General features: G+C 41.7%; 1 protein-coding gene across 1 annotated transcript in view; it reads right to left on the bottom strand.

Annotated features, from left to right (window-relative positions):
• LOC147321604 (sodium channel protein type 3 subunit alpha-like) overlaps positions 1-13,981 on the bottom strand; it is a 270,039-nt gene extending 256,058 nt beyond the window's left edge. Inside the window, exon 1 of the mRNA XM_086305639.1 lies at positions 13,406-13,981. The gene's annotated coding sequence lies outside the window, so the exon portion shown is untranslated. The remainder of the gene's footprint in view (positions 1-13,405) is intronic.
• Positions 13,982-15,718: the final 1,737 nt, after the last annotated feature.

The following is a 15,718-nucleotide window of genomic DNA, read 5'->3' as shown; positions in this document are numbered from 1 at the left end:
CTGAAATATTTTATTTAATTTTACCCGTCAGGAATGAGAATGACATGTAGAGATTTACCTTTTTCCTAAAATCTATTTTTGGATCAAGTTTCGGTGTGTTAAAAAAAGCAAAGTGGTTGGAATACTTTCCATGCCTCTTTTCCTTCTCTTCTCCTAAAAAATAAAAAATAAAAAATATCATACTTTCCAAGATTTTTCCTTTTGTTCGGTTTTCCTTTATGGCGAAAGCTCGAACGGCTCAAGGTGCAGCTATCTGGCCTCTTTGTTCCTCCGTAAGCTGCCTTATGCTGCCTTGAACAGGCACTTAAGAAAAATGTTGACTGTCAGACCTCTATTAAAGCTGACACATGCTGCTCTTTGGTATTTTACTTTATATGACTCACCGATGCAGCTGCCTTTGGAGCTGCCATTAAAGAATATCACAGACTCCTGTAAAGAACGTCTGCAGCATTTAAACAAAAGCTTTTGTACTCTCAATTTAATTGCGGCACAATAAGTAAAAGGGACTTTAAGATTTGGCTGTCAGAGTTTTTTTTTGTTTTCAAAAAAAAAAATCTATAGCCCACCTTTACAGGACGAGGGGGGGAAAGTGGATCTTTCAAAGCAAAAAACAGCAATTTCAATGTGTCCAAAGTGCTGTGAGAACAATGCTATTACTCCACAGGTGGCAGTACTGGCAAAGTATTTATGTTTTATTTTTAGTCACAGAATAAAAAGTGGTTTTAAGTTTTTAATAAAAGGCTGAGAAGCTTTAAAACAACAGCAGGCTGCTGTAGCTTATTAATAGACACACGCACACATACTGATGACACATGACACCATGTATTCAGCGTATTCACTGTGTCTTCACCCAGTGAAGATTGTGACATTGTGATAATACGTCTCAAGTACAGGCTGAGAACATTCTCGGAGGCTGCGTTGTTACGTAACCCGCCCCGAGAGCAATTAGACCCAAAAAATGTCAATTGTTCGAGTTTCAGCCGCGTCTCATGGTCTGCTGCAGCAGGTGGAGCTTAATGAGGAGCTCTGAAGATGCTACAGGTGCTCAGCAAGCACCAACAAGACAAAGACAACACAAACGCTGCAGTTCCTCTAGTGCCACAAAAGTGAGTCAGTCCCCATAGACTCCCATGTTCAAATGTCCAACTTTACAGCAAAAATAAACACACTTACAGCCTGATGCAAAAACTGTTTTGGCCTCTTTGGATAGTTTCACCTGACCTGTGCAACTTTACAGGGACAGGGATGTTTTTATAACACACACATTATAGAAGAGAGGAATGCACTGTTGGTATCAATACTGTTGCAAATAAGACGAGTTTGTAACCCAGAAGAAATTTTTAGTATCGATTAGTATCGCATTGTTGACAACCCTACTGACAGGTTTATGCTAATACAGTCTGCTAGCTGCCTGCTAGACCTCAGCTAACGGTCTCCAAACTGGACCTCTGGACCATTTTTGTGCTGTTGTAGCTTTTGGGAGCATTTTTAATGTAATCATCTGACCAATAATATGGCTGCAATGCAATTCAAGAAGCCTGTGCTCCAGCTCTTCTAAATATTTTCATTTCAGGATCCAAAAAACACCCTAAAGGTCTAACACTAAGGCTTTCAAACATCCTTCTGCTATAGATCATCTCTGATTCTTAACACATTTTGATTACGACACATCGTGTTATCACAGTGAATATTGCCATGTCACTTTGTATTTCTTTGAAAGTATCCTGCTGGGATTGAAAAGTATATATATATATATATGTTTAACAATTAACTTTAATTTGGAAAAACTTGATTAGACTCATTTTATGTCCACTAATGCATCAGAGTGCGTGAAGGTGATACAGTTGCAGTAAATCCTCCTACGTGAAGCTTATAATGCTCAGTGTTTGTTGGAACTGCTTTTATAAAGTGTTACTTTTATGGGCTGCATATGTAGTGCTGTTGCTATTATTTCAATCATCCCATTCAATCCAAATAAAAGACACGCCTCTATTTATAATGCAGTTCAGCTGAACGGCACCACAGACCATAATGGCCCCAAAGATGAATTGAACTAAATTTTAAAAGCTCTGAAACATGATTTACTGCAGGGCCGTTTGATTGGACTGCGCTGGTTTCAGCTAGGTGCTATAAACTGCCAAGTGAGCGTGTATTTCATTCAATATGAGCATCCATTAATCTGAAAAAAACAAGCTCTGCTGATTTGGGCAGTAAAATTGTTGAAGGACGGAGAGAAGGCGTCACTTTTAAGAGTCTTTCTCTGCAAGCTGCTTTAACAGAGAAATTACAGATAATTAAACTGTCAGCTCTGCGCTCTCTGGGAGAGAGGATCACTGAGATTAAAGCAACAGATCTGTCCATCCTGACTCAGCCTCCTCACGGAGCTGCTGTGCCGCTGAGTCACCGCCTTCGGTCTGAACCAGGGACTCAGGTGATCTACTGGAGGAAACGCAGTGAAATCCAGGCAGCTCAACAAGTGGTGACAAACAGTTAATCACAATAAAATTCAAATTCAAATTTATTTGTCACGTACACAGTCATACACAGTACGATATGTAGTGAAATGCTTGGACAACTGCTCGTGACCTAAAGAGAACAAAAAAGGAAAAGGCTATGAATAAGATAGGAAATAAATATGAAACATTAAAAAGGGTAAATTTAACTAGGAAGGAATAAAATATAAATTAAGGTTAAAAATGAAATAACTGTACAACACAAATTAGAATGAAGGGTAAATTTAACTGGGAAGAATAAGATAAAATATATAAATTAAAGTTAAATAAAATAACTGTACAACAAAATACACAATATAGAACTATATAAGAATGTATGAAGAAATCTAAATATAAATAAATATATACACAATAACAGCAGCTGTACAAGTATTAACTGGAAATGAAGAATATAGTGACCAGTGTTGTGCAAAACCAAAGTCCAGAAAGTCCAGTGTGTGTGTAAGAACCATATGTGTGGGTCAGTACTGTGTGGTGGTGTGATTGAGAGACCGTATCGCCTGCGGGAAGAAGCTCCTCCTCAGTCTCTCTGTGTTGGTCTTCAGGGAGCGGAATCGCTTTCCTGACCTCAACAGAGAGAAATAAATACAATCTAGAGCACCAGCAGCTAACAGTAGCTTTAAGGACGACTCTTAAGACTCAGAAGAATGTGTTTTTCTTTTGACAATTTTCTGCTTAAAGGTATGACTAACTTCCTGATAATGAAGAAAGTTATTCAGAGAGCTCCTAACTGTTGGCAGTGGTGACAAAAAGGCCTTTAAAAGACTGTAGAGGTCCTTCAGCAGATTAGAAAATGCTGTAGAGATGCAGGAGTGCATTTTATTGTTGTTGTTGACATTAAAATGCTTAACGGTGTCATGATCGTTACTTCAGTTATGTTTAGACTTTGTTTCCTTCTGGAAAGCAGATTGTGCAATGTGCTGATGGAGACGAGGCAGCCAGAGACTGTGGGATAAACGTCTAGGTAACTGTTTGAAGCAACTACCAATGAGAGGAGCTCATATGTGACCAGCTGATAATAAACTATAGAGCTTTATGGATGAGCTATGAACAACCTGTGTGCTGGGTATGGGTAATAATCAGTGTTTATGAGCTTCTTAGATGTTTAGATAACTGATGTGTTTAAATCTGTCTTCACTTCCTACATTTTTACATTTGAATATAAAGTTTGCAAAACTTTTTAAAGTGCATTTGCTACACTGAGATGGACCTGCCGTGAATACTTGTGTAACTCCTAAAGCTTTTATATGACCAAATGAAAAGAGAGTTCGAATGTCATTTCTTTGGAGCGCAGGTGATCGTTCTGAGTTTGGATTCTCAGAAAAGTTTGTTTCGCTGAAATCAGCCGGCAGTGCCAGGAACCACAAGTTGCGGTTTGCGTTCCAGATCATTTCATGCTTTGTTTAGAGGGTACGACATGAACATTTACGTCTTTCATGGGAGTTAATGGCCATGAAAACAAACGGCAGGAAGACAACAAAGGAAATGAATGCTAAGCAAATGCTCAGAGGTGGACTGTGGGTTTCTAAGCTTGACCATAAAAGCTATAGAGATGCTCTCGGGTTTCCCGTAGTGCCTTTTCTGCACAAAGGTAAGAGGTAATAAGCAGGAAGCTGGTTCCAACCTGAGGACTGATGTCAGAGAGCCGCAGTGCAGCTCGTCCGGCTAACAGCAGCTCATGTTGTCTTAGCTCCTGCTCAGCAAAGGTCAGGCCTGCTGCTCCAACACTGAACAAACAGCACAACGCCGTGTGGGGCTTTTCAACCGCGCACACAGAAACACACCGAGAGGCATCCGGACACACACAAACGCACCAAATACGGGTTCAGACATGAACGGACCCATGTAGGCACAGACACACACACAAAAACACACACGTGATGCATGCGAGGCAGGCGGTGCAGCACTCGAACACCTGTTGTGGGCCGCAGCAGAGCGGCGGCGAGGTGTTGACACAGCAGCTACAGGCTGTTTGAGGAGGAGCTGCAACCATGACGAGGCAAACTGACCGCTGCTCTCTAAAGGTCCCCTACACCTGTAACTGCACCTGCACACAGGCCACACCCTCACCACACCACACCTGGCAAAATATATGAATATGCAAGGACAGTGATTGTTGAAGTGGCGCTTTCATTGCAGTTTTTATGACATTACAGAGTAATATTTTGCTACAATAACATCTGAGCTTTTTACTGAGGTATTTCTTTATTCTTTCAGTGGTTGCATTTCCTGTTGATACGCTGTCATTTCCAAGCTTCTGCGATAGACAACGTTCATCTTACAAATCTTTTTTTTTTATCTCAACCGTCACAAACATGACTTCAGCTCCCATCATTATTGATAAATCAACATATTTCATTGTTTCAAAATAAAATCACAATTTGTATCACAAGTTATTAAGTTTTTACAGTCAAGGCTTTTTTTTCATTAATAGAAGTCAATTCTAACCATAGTAATAATTTTTAACTAATAATTATTCATTATGATTTTATTCAACAATAAATGCTGAATGTTTAAATAGCAGTAAAAGCCATTTATCGGTTATTCAACATCTTTTTGTCATTCTATATTTAGTTTGTGAATTTTGGGGCTTCTGTCTACAAAGTAGATCTAAAGTCCTGTGAAAGTCTAAGAAAACTGTTGGGAATTTAAATTTCTGTCAGCTTTACCACACTGAGAGGCTTCTACATAAGAATATCAGGGGCGTTGATTCAACAGCTGGAAACAGCTGGAGATGTGTGCCATCTGCAGGTATTACGGTGAGCATAGGCCAGTCTCACATTTCTTCATGAACTGAGCTCCTGATATTGAGTTGCTTCATCTGTTTATCAAATATAACCTATTTTATACCAATAAGACCTTAAATAAGACTTTGGGTGTGCCAGCCAGTGTGGAGTTAGCCAGATGTGGCCCATAAACCATGGCTGACATCTGGTCCAGGTAAGCTGGACCTATGTCTGAATGAGACAAACTGTCAAGTAAGACCGAATGTGGCACAAGAACCGGCAAACATTAATCTCCATCTGGGTCTATACAACTGATTCTCCACAAAGTCACAATTTCCAGACAAGAAATAATCATTTCTAGGATGTGAAACTTTCTCCTCCTCCACACAGCCTGACTGAAACCAGCCACACAGCAAATATTTAAATGATTTAACTATTTAAACGTTAACATTTACATAAAGCAGATCTTTGTGCTGTTTTTCATTAAAATCTTCACTTGTCTGGTGAGAATCCTTAAAAATAAGTATATGAATATACAGGGAGTGCAGAATTATTAGGCAAATTGTATTTTTGAGGAATAATGTTATTATTGAACAACAACCATGTTCTCAATGAACCCAAAAAACTAATTAATATCAAAGCTGAATGTTTTTGGAAGTAGTTTTTAGTTTGTTTTTAGTTTTAGCTATTTTAGGGGGATATCTGTGTGTGCAGGTGACTATTACTGTGCATAATTATTAGGCAACTTAACAAAAAACAAATATATACCCATTTCAATTATTTATTTTTACCAGTGACACCAATATAACATCTCCACATTCACAAATATACATTTCTGACATTCAAAAACAAAACAAAAACAAATCAGCCACCAATATAGCCACCTTTCTTTGCAAGGACACTCAAAAGCCTGCCATCCATGGATCCTGTCAGTGTTTTGATCTGTTCACCATCAACATTGCGTGCAGCAGCAACCACAGCCTCCCAGACACTGTTCAGAGAGGTGTACTGTTTTCCCTCCTTGTAAATCTCACATTTGATGATGGACCACAGGTTCTCAATGGGGTTCAGATCAGGTGAACAAGGAGGCCATGTCATTAGTTTTTCTTCTTTTATACCCTTTCTTGCAGCCACGCTGTGGAGTACTTGGACGCGTGTGATGGAGCATTGTCCTGCATGAAAATCATGTTTTTCTTGAAGGATGCAGACTTCTTCCTGTACCACTGCTTGAAGAAGGTGTCTTCCAGAAACTGGCAGTAGGACTGGGAGTTGAGCTTGACTCCATCCTCAACCCGAAAAGGCCCCACAAGCTCATCTTTGATGATACCAGCCCAAACCAGTACTCCACCTCCACCTTGCTGGCGTCTGAGTGGGACTGGAGCTCTCTGCCCTTTACCAATCCAGCCACGGGCCCATCCATCTGGCCCATCAAGACTCACTCTCATTTCATCAGTCCATAAAACCTTAGAAAAACCAGTCTTGAGATATTTCTTGGCCCAGTCTTGACGTTTCAGCTTGTGTGTCTTGTTCAGTGGTGGTCGTCTTTCAGCCTTTCTTATCTTGGCCATGTCTCTGAGTATTGCACACCTTGTGCTTTTGGGCACTCCAGTGATGTTGCAGCTCTGAAATATGGCCAAACTGGTGGCAAGTGGCATCTTGGCAGCTGCACGCTTGACTTTTCTCAGTTCATGGGCAGTTATTTTGCGCCTTGGTTTTTCCACACGCTTCTTGCGACCCTGTTGACTATTTTGAATGAAACGCTCGATTGTTCGATGATCACGCTTCAGAAGCTTTGCAATTTTGAGACTGCTGCATCCCTCTGCAAGATATCTCACTATTTTTGACTTTTCTGAGCCTGTCAAGTCCTTCTTTTGACCCATTTTGCCAAAGGAAAGGACGTTGCCTAATAATTATGCACACCTGATATAGGGTGTTGATGTCATTAGACCACACCCCTTCTCATTACAGAGATGCACATCACCTAATATGCTTAATTGGTAGTAGGCTTTAGAGCCTATACAGCTTGGAGTAAGACAACATGCATGAAGAGGATGATGTGGACAAAATACTCATTTGCCTAATAATTCTGCACTCCCTGTAGTATCCCTCTACATTTTAATTTTTATAAATAATCCATCATATTTTATAAAGCACGACCCTTTGTAAACTGATATCGGTTCGATGATTCATTGTTAGAAACTGTTACGTGAGTTTTTGTAAAACTGATTTTTTTTATAAGTGCTATAAAAATAAAGGTTCTTATTTTCACTTCAAACTTTATCTGCAGGGCCTGCCCTGTATCGCTGACAGTCTGTTCTCATGTTTGCACATTACAGGTTTCAGGTTTCCTCTTCATGCTGGTCTAAACTGCCCGTTACGAGAGGCTTGCCTTTCAGATTAGTTTGAAACTCCTTTACCGGCTGCACACATCATTCTGCACACTGAAGCCCAAACAAGTGTTTCACACTCTTGGCTGTCAGGTGTTGAGATTTCTTTTTAATATTGCTGCTCTTTCCAAAAAAAAAAAAAAAAAAAAAAAAAAAATAGCTACACCGCTTTTATTTTATTTTTTTATTTTTTTCTCAGCTAACGGCCGCCGTTTACAGAAATATCTTCATTAATCTTAGTGCCCAGACGTTCCTGGATCGACTTCAGAAGCCAGTTGCTTTGAGACATCCTGTTCAGTAAACAGGAACTAAAACATGATGAAGAAGCGAGTGGAGCTGAATACATCACGACCAGAGACTCTCTGCGAGCACTCTAACTGGTGCCGTCCTAACGCTCCAGTAAAGCGTATAATAACCCCTGATGGCCTCTTCTGTCTGTAACCGTCACTCCATCCAGAATCCAGAAGGCAATGGGATCACAGGACTGCAGATTATTTATTTATTTTCTTACATATTTTGAAGCAATCCAAGCGACACTGAAACTGCATCTTCAGTGCCACCGGAAGCTTCTCAGTCTGAGGATTCTTTTCTGACCTTCCATCAGCGTTTGTTCCACCAACAAATCTTCTTCTTTGCAGCTTCTCATTTTCTTTGACTTGCCTGTCTTTTTCAGCAGATTCTCGTGAGTTTTAAGTCTAATGTAAATGAAAAAGGAAACAGTGTTTTTGACCATAAGGTATCAGAAGCAGCAAGCCTGCAGCTTCTCCCAGGCACTGAGAGGCCCAAGCAGCTCTGCACACCAGGACATCTGAAGCTGAGAGCGGCAGAGCCGAAGCAAACGACCAAGAGACACCTCACCTGTGCACCTACAGCCTCACACCTACAACAGCACTATTTCATACCCATGCAGGGAGGTTAGAAGGTGGCAGTGAGAGATTTGCTGCCTGCGGCCGTTCTGTGTGCAGTTTACATAATATCCCGGTACCTGTGTAGGTTCTCTCCAGGTACTCTGGATTCCTCTCACAAGACACGCATGTTAGATTAGTTAGTGATGCTAAATTAGCCGCAGCTGTACCCTGCCTCTCGCCCCATCACACCCTGAATTAGATATGCAGATGGGAATGGGTGGATGAATTCAGGAATGGAGTAAAGGTGCTTCAGTTTATCACAAAAAAAGTTTGTTTGCGCACAGCTGGAGCTGAATGAGATCCATTAAGATAAAGCTGCCGGGGAGTTTAGTTTATGTGGTCCAAAAGCTGGTCCTGGTTCTTTGTTAACACGTTTAGGCTGCAAGTCTTTCATCTGCCGTCCCGCTCAAGGACACATCGCAGAGGTGGGGGGTGGAGTGGAGAGGAGACCTGATGTGAGGTTAAAATAGCACTCTGGCTAATTACCTGCCATTTTTCTTCCAATCCAGCGGTCCCCAACCCCCGGGCCTCGGACCGGTCCGTGAGTCGTTTGGTACCGGGCTGCGAGAGTTGAGGCTCAGGTGTGAAATGTTTGGTTTTCAGGGTTTTTATCGGTTTTCAGCGTTATTTTGTTATCGTTTTTATCATTAACTCGGTTTTCCTGGGTCTTTTCACGTGTGTTATGAATAAATCTTCTTTTATCGGTACCGGTACTAGTTTTATTTTGTTGTATTTATCCGCGACACCTTAAAGGCCGTGAAAATATTGGTGGGCATAAACCGGTCCGTGGCGCAAAAAAAGTTGGGGACTGCTGCTGTAATCTATTTACTCATCCAATTAAAGTATTAAAAATATTGTTACTGTTCACCATTTGAGACTTTTTGATGGAAAATTGTGGAGAAAGTATCTGCAGTAATATATCTCAAATATATAGTTGTGTTTCTGAACTTTGTGGTTGAAGAAAATAAAAGAAGTGAAACAACATTTTTAGCCTTTTTTTTTTATTTCTTATAAGCTAAATGGTTAATTGGTTGATTACAAATCATTTATAATAATTCTTTTAATAATTTAAACTCGCTTCCTGTTAACTAGATAAAACTGTTGATTCTCATGCTTTCACGTTATAAAACTAACTTCACTTCTTTAATTTTATGAATCTGCACATAAATCATGTGATGATAAACCCATTCATGTCTTTATCAGGTGAGTTATATGAGATTTTATCACCAGGCGACAACAGTCACACTGCACGCCGCTGACCTGCGAATTATAATCCGAGTCAGCCAGGTGGTGTTTGTGACGGAGAGGCATTCATCCAGAAGGTGGAAGGTCAAAGTTTGTGAATTGAATTAACACACTGCAGCTCTAAATGTTGCTGCGTTTGTTCCTTTCAGGAGAAAAAAAACCTCGAACCTTACCGACACCTGGTGCACGTGTTCAGCAGCACCGTGAGGTGATTTCAAATCTGCTTCTAGAAGTCAGAAACATTTATTGTATCTTTAAAGGTGCATCTGTTTGTCAGCTTTATGCAGCGGTTTTCACAGTGGTTCCCACGGTAACTCAAAGCAGGTGTGAGACTGTAGATCAGTTAGTGCAACACATACACACACACACACACACACAGCAGCGCAAAAAAGCCATCGGTGCATTTTCATTTGCTGTATCAGTGTTTCTCAGGCACTGGTTTACCAACATTTCTCTAAAAAGCTTCTATGAAAGCAGAACAGCTCAGTCAGGGCACAAATCATAGCTGCAATTATGGTCAATACCACGACCACAATTACTCAGAGACTTTGAAAACTTGAAAGAAAGAAAGCTAAAGCTTACAGCCAAACTGCACAAACTACCATCTTTTACTTTTCTGTTATTAGTCAAACTTCCAAAACAGCCATCGTTCGGCTCCTTTCGCAGCTCATCGCTCGCTGTTTTTTCCTGTGGGCCGGTTGAGGATGTTGTGTCTTATGCAGACATTTTGAAATCAATTTATTAAGCGTAATTATGCGGCCCTGCGCTTTTCTCTGCCACCCGGACCTGGAACTGAATTTGACACCACTGTTTCCAGTTTCTGAAACTATGCATGTGTAGCATGTGGCTAAAATGCAACCTAACCCTAACCTTGCCCTCAGGGGGGGTTTATGGTGACCAGGTGGATGTCAGGAGGTTAAAAAGGTGCAAAACCAGATCCACATTAATTTATGACCCAGTCATTTCTAGTCTGACAGCTCAACACTTTTTCTCATGTCTGCACTCACTCAAAAAAATCAGTTGTTGGATGAACACAATTTAATCGTGTCACCTTTTTCCACGTGATTTAACCAAGTACAATAACCCAGTTGACCATGTCAAACCAACACGTTTGGCATTTAGTGGTTTAATGTAATCAGAATTTTGTTTTAATTCATTCTGCACAAGTTAAAAACTTCAGGAAAACACAATGAAATCTTGTTGTTTGAACAACTTTGTTAATCAAGGCAATTACGGCTAGTCTTGCTTAATGAACCAATATGGGGGTTGATGATTTCATAGAGACAGACAACCATTTGCATTCATGCGTAGTTTAGAATCACCAATAACTCTAGATTGGATTGTGGATTTGAACCCAGGCCCTTCTTGCTGTGAGGCACCAGCACTGACCATCACACCACCAAGCTGTCACTCCAGGCTTAAAACTAGGAAAGCTGTGATTTCAAGGCTTGATGCAGACTTCTCTGTACGTTTTTGTCCTTGACAGGTTAAACCACAATAAATAGCGATAGCATACACGTGGTGTGGGTGTAGCTGTCTAGTGATTTTCCTGCAGTTTGACATCTCATGTGATCTTGTGAATTGCGTGAGTCCAGCAAATAACCGCTCTTACTAGATTGTATCAGGTCATCTCAACAAGAACAAATTAAGTTGCTGAAGTTCATGCAGATGCTATATGATTTAATTACGTTCACCATAGAAAGATGAAATTATTTAGTTCAAATTACAAGTTTGAATCTTGTACATGTAACAACCACCCAATTTCATTTTTTTGAGTCCTTAGAGCCAGGAGAGAATCAGCAGATTGTGTTTGGCTGTGTGGGGAGAATGGAGAAATCCCACCCCAAATAAACAATAAAAGCTTTTAATAAATAAGCAGTTAAAACTGAAGGATTTGTAAGAACAGAGAGTCAGAGCTGGTCTGAACCACCGACTGCTGGACAGTTTGAGTTTTTACCCTGAGCTGTTTGGAGGACTGAAACCCTCCATGTCTCGTTTCTTCTGAGTGTTATTAATATGCTTAATAGAAAACAGGCCTTTGCTTGTATTTCTGTCTCTACTCTAGCACGTTTGCTCTTTTTGCTTACTTGGTAGAAATTCTTCCATTTCCTGTAATTAGTTTCTGTTGTATTTCTTGTTATAATGGGAATTGTTGCTGTAAAACAAATTTCTCATAGTGCAATGGTGAAAAGAAACTTAAACCTTGTTTCTTTTCTGATATGCAAGACAGGTACAGGATGAACTTGTCAGAATACATCTAGAAGAACCAGTGCTGCTCTAAACCTCTGGAGAACACCTTTGAGTTCTCACATGGAGATACAGAGAGAACAAATCGCCCACGAAGGCTCAAACCCAGAACTTTCTCACTGTGAGGCAACCTTACAAACCTCTGTACAGACACCGAATGAGGCATGTCAGATTATTAAAGAAAATCCCAAATAAACAAATTGAAGACTGAAGTTAATATTTGAGCAGCAATTTTGAGCAAAAACGCTCTCCTGAAAATCTTGGAATAAACGGTGCAAATATACAACTGCGCACCTTTTCAGGCCCGGAGGACTAATAATGAGCTCTGCAGGGGACATTTATGGTGACTGTACCTGTAGGGACAGAAAATGACTTTGACTGTAGCAGTGTTTCTCTCTATGAGCGTGTAGCAAATCAACGGCTCCATTAAAATAAAATGAATAGACAACACTTCTGGTGCCATTTCCGTCTGTAAACTCATTACTCAGCGCCAAACACACACCTCCAGTGCCATTTAAATATTACAGCGATATAAGAAAGTCCGGTGTGACCATCGAGGACATCAAATACATGTACCAGACACTCAGAGTTCTAATCTGTGTCATACATGTACATCCTCTAACAAGTCCTCATATCTGCGGGATGCTTTTATGCGTTTCACAACAGAAAGATTCTTGGAGGAAAAAGTGGCAGAAAGGTCAGACTGACGCACTTCGCGTCTCAGCGGTGTTATTGGAATATCACAAAGACGTAAATGTGACAACCAGCAGCCACCAGCACGGCCCCAAATGAGCCTCCTCTCACATAAACAAAGCCGCTTAATTAATGGAAAGTGGTGGCACGGGTGTGCTCGGCTCGGCACGGCCGGGAAGGAGCGGGGTTGCATAGGAACAGGGGGAGCGGAGTCTCTGGAGGGCGAAAGTGGCTCAAAGCAGCGGAGCAGAAGGGGAAGTGAAGGAGGGTGAAGCGCTCTGACATCTACTGAAAACTGCGAGTTTTCGGGGCTGACCTCCGCCTGCGTCATAAAAAAAACAAATTTGCGTGGAAATGGGTGCAAACGGGAGTTTTGAGGCAGGTGGGGGAATTCAATTACCTTTAAACTCCAGGAACGCGCGCGTGGGTCATTCTTTGCAGGGGACTAAATAAATTAAGAGGCTGGGACGTTTTAACGACTTGGGCCCTCCAAACGCACCCGAACACTCTCCGGTCTGATTAAAGTTGCTCCGTGAACGCGCTCACGGGGCAAATAAACGGCTGATATCAGGAGCGCGCCACGCGGCGTGTCGCAGGTGTTTGGAAACGCCAGGATCAGCGGGAAAGGTCAGAGTTCAATCGTTCAGGAACATTCCCGAGCTTTAAGAAGAAAAGGAGATACTCACATGTGAAACTCCTGCGTTTAAAAAACTGCTGCTTTATTTCACACCATCCCCGCCGCGCCGCTCGAACCCCATCCACACAGGAAAACTCCGCGGAGTGCGTGGAGTGAAATCTCTGAGCTCTTCTTCGCTTGTTTTGTTAATCCAGGGAAAGTGATGATGTAGCTGAGATGAATGAGCAAGTGTCCCCTGCGCGCGCCTCCAGCAGCGCAAAGAGGAGCGGACTGTAGCGCTTCAGTCCAGCCGGGGAGGAGAAAGTGCGCACCGGGCTCCCTCACTCCGCCTGCTCCGCTTCCTCCAGCATCTCCCCAACTTCTTAATTCTCCTGGAGTGGCTTTAGCTCTTCATCTGCTCCCCTTTAATCCTGAAAGGAGCCCTGGTCCGAATCACGAAAGCAGATTTTAAAAACAGAAAAAGAATTTTATCCTTTTCAGGTGTGATCATTAAAAAGCAAAGGAGCGCGCGCTTCCAATAAAGTCCCGCGTGGGCTCCAGCTGCTGGTTTTACTGTTTCTCTGGGTAGATTCTGGGAGGAGGAACACAGAGAAGTTGAGCCGTCACAGCGGAGTGCTGGGCTGCGTTTAGGTGCGTCGGTAGGCTGGCAGGGCTGACCGGCCGGACTCCCATCATCCCCGCCGCTTGATTGCCCCCAAGCACTGAGAGAGAGAGGGAGAGAGTTGGGAAAGGGGAGATAGAGAGGGAGTGGATTATCGCGAGGTTACGCCCCAATTCCCGTTTGTCTCGTTCTGTGGTGGCCGAGGGCACGCGCACTTTTGTAAGCAGAGACACGCAGATAGTCCACGCATGAGAGTAACGGCTAAGATGTATTAATGCAGTTTATCAGACCTCTGTACACCTGACAGTTCATGATGTGTAGCACTAGAAGTGTGCTGTGTAATTCTAACTGAAATATACTTTATGCTAAAAAATGAAATAAAAAATATTACGATAAAGACTTTTTTACATACATGTGCCCCAAACACCGCACACTTTACAGAAATTTATATTAATCATTCACAACATGAAGTCAGAGTCCATGACTTTCATTGTCTTATGCACTGTAAAAAAAAACATGTTTCCTTATAAAATAGAATTCTGCCTGTGCTGCCCAAATAAAAAAGCCAAACATAGTTTCAGTCCTACACACTTTATGTTTCATTTCTTGTGACCCATAGACCAACTTTATCAACATTTATCAACAATGACTACCTTGAACATCAACACTTCCCAGGAGTCTCGGTCCCGGTGATCTGTTAAACCTGCCAAACCTGCAAGTATAGAGTTTACATTTTGTGTTAGGAGAGAGAGAGCCTGCTTTTGTGCTCCATACACCGGATCATTTACAGGAACTCTGGTTTTATCTCATTTATTTAGTAAATCCTGGTATTATGATCACAGCTTGTCAGTCACTGCAGTGTATTGACATCGATTGATCCATTCCTGCAGTTCTGGGTCACGGGGGGTTGGGCCTAGGCAGAGATGCCCAGCTCTCCTCCTCCCCTGCCATCTCCACGTTGGGAAGGTGAGGATAGGAACATAGATCGATCCATAATTCCACAGTTTCACTGTCACACAGCTCTCTCATCACCACAGCGTTACAGCGCCCTCATTATTGTCTATGTCACACCAGTCCACCTGAAAATCTCCAGCTCTTTCCTTCACTCACAAAAAGATTTAACTCCTTCCCAACCTGGACTGGGCACTCCACTGTTTTTTGACTGAGAACTTTGGCCTTAGATTTGGAGGTGGTAGCTCACATTGATGTTGGCTGTCCCTTTAATGTATTTGCTGCAAAGTCATGTCTCAATCAGCAGTATCCTTCAGTCCAACTGTTATCTTCTCAATCACTCACTGTGAAGTTAAGCAAAGTTTAATTCAGCGTCACTAATTCTTATTATACACAAGTCGCTGAATTGCGTTAATAATCCACAGTCACTGGTCAGCTCATCACTGCTCGCGTATTCCTGTGTGGATTCACTGTAAAGCTGCTCTCAGCCACACAAACACAAGGAAACACATCACACACCCACAAGACTCTAAAGACAGCATCTCTAAAGCATGATCACAACACGCTAAAATCAAGGATTTAAAGTTAAACACGACCGTTTCAAACACACATGTGTGACTACACTGCCCAGAATGCACGAGTTGGATTGTAGGTTTTTCCTTGTCTGCTGTGAGAGATTGATGCGAGATCATAAAATCATGGCTGCATGTAGTTGTTTCATTCAATGATCCAACAAGGTTATTACAGCAAAGTAAAACTAACAACAAGAACTCAGTATTGTCCTTATAAAACTAACGTTAAGGTTAAGTT

This window comes from Aulonocara sp. 'chitande type north' Nkhata Bay, linkage group LG9 (genome assembly GCF_057382095.1).
Source record: "Aulonocara sp. 'chitande type north' Nkhata Bay isolate Kocher_YH1m ecotype deep benthic linkage group LG9, A_spYH_male_GT1.1, whole genome shotgun sequence".
In the NCBI taxonomy this organism is placed as follows: Eukaryota; Metazoa; Chordata; class Actinopteri; order Cichliformes; family Cichlidae; genus Aulonocara; species Aulonocara sp. 'chitande type north' Nkhata Bay.
This window is presented reverse-complemented; position numbering and strand designations above follow the sequence as displayed.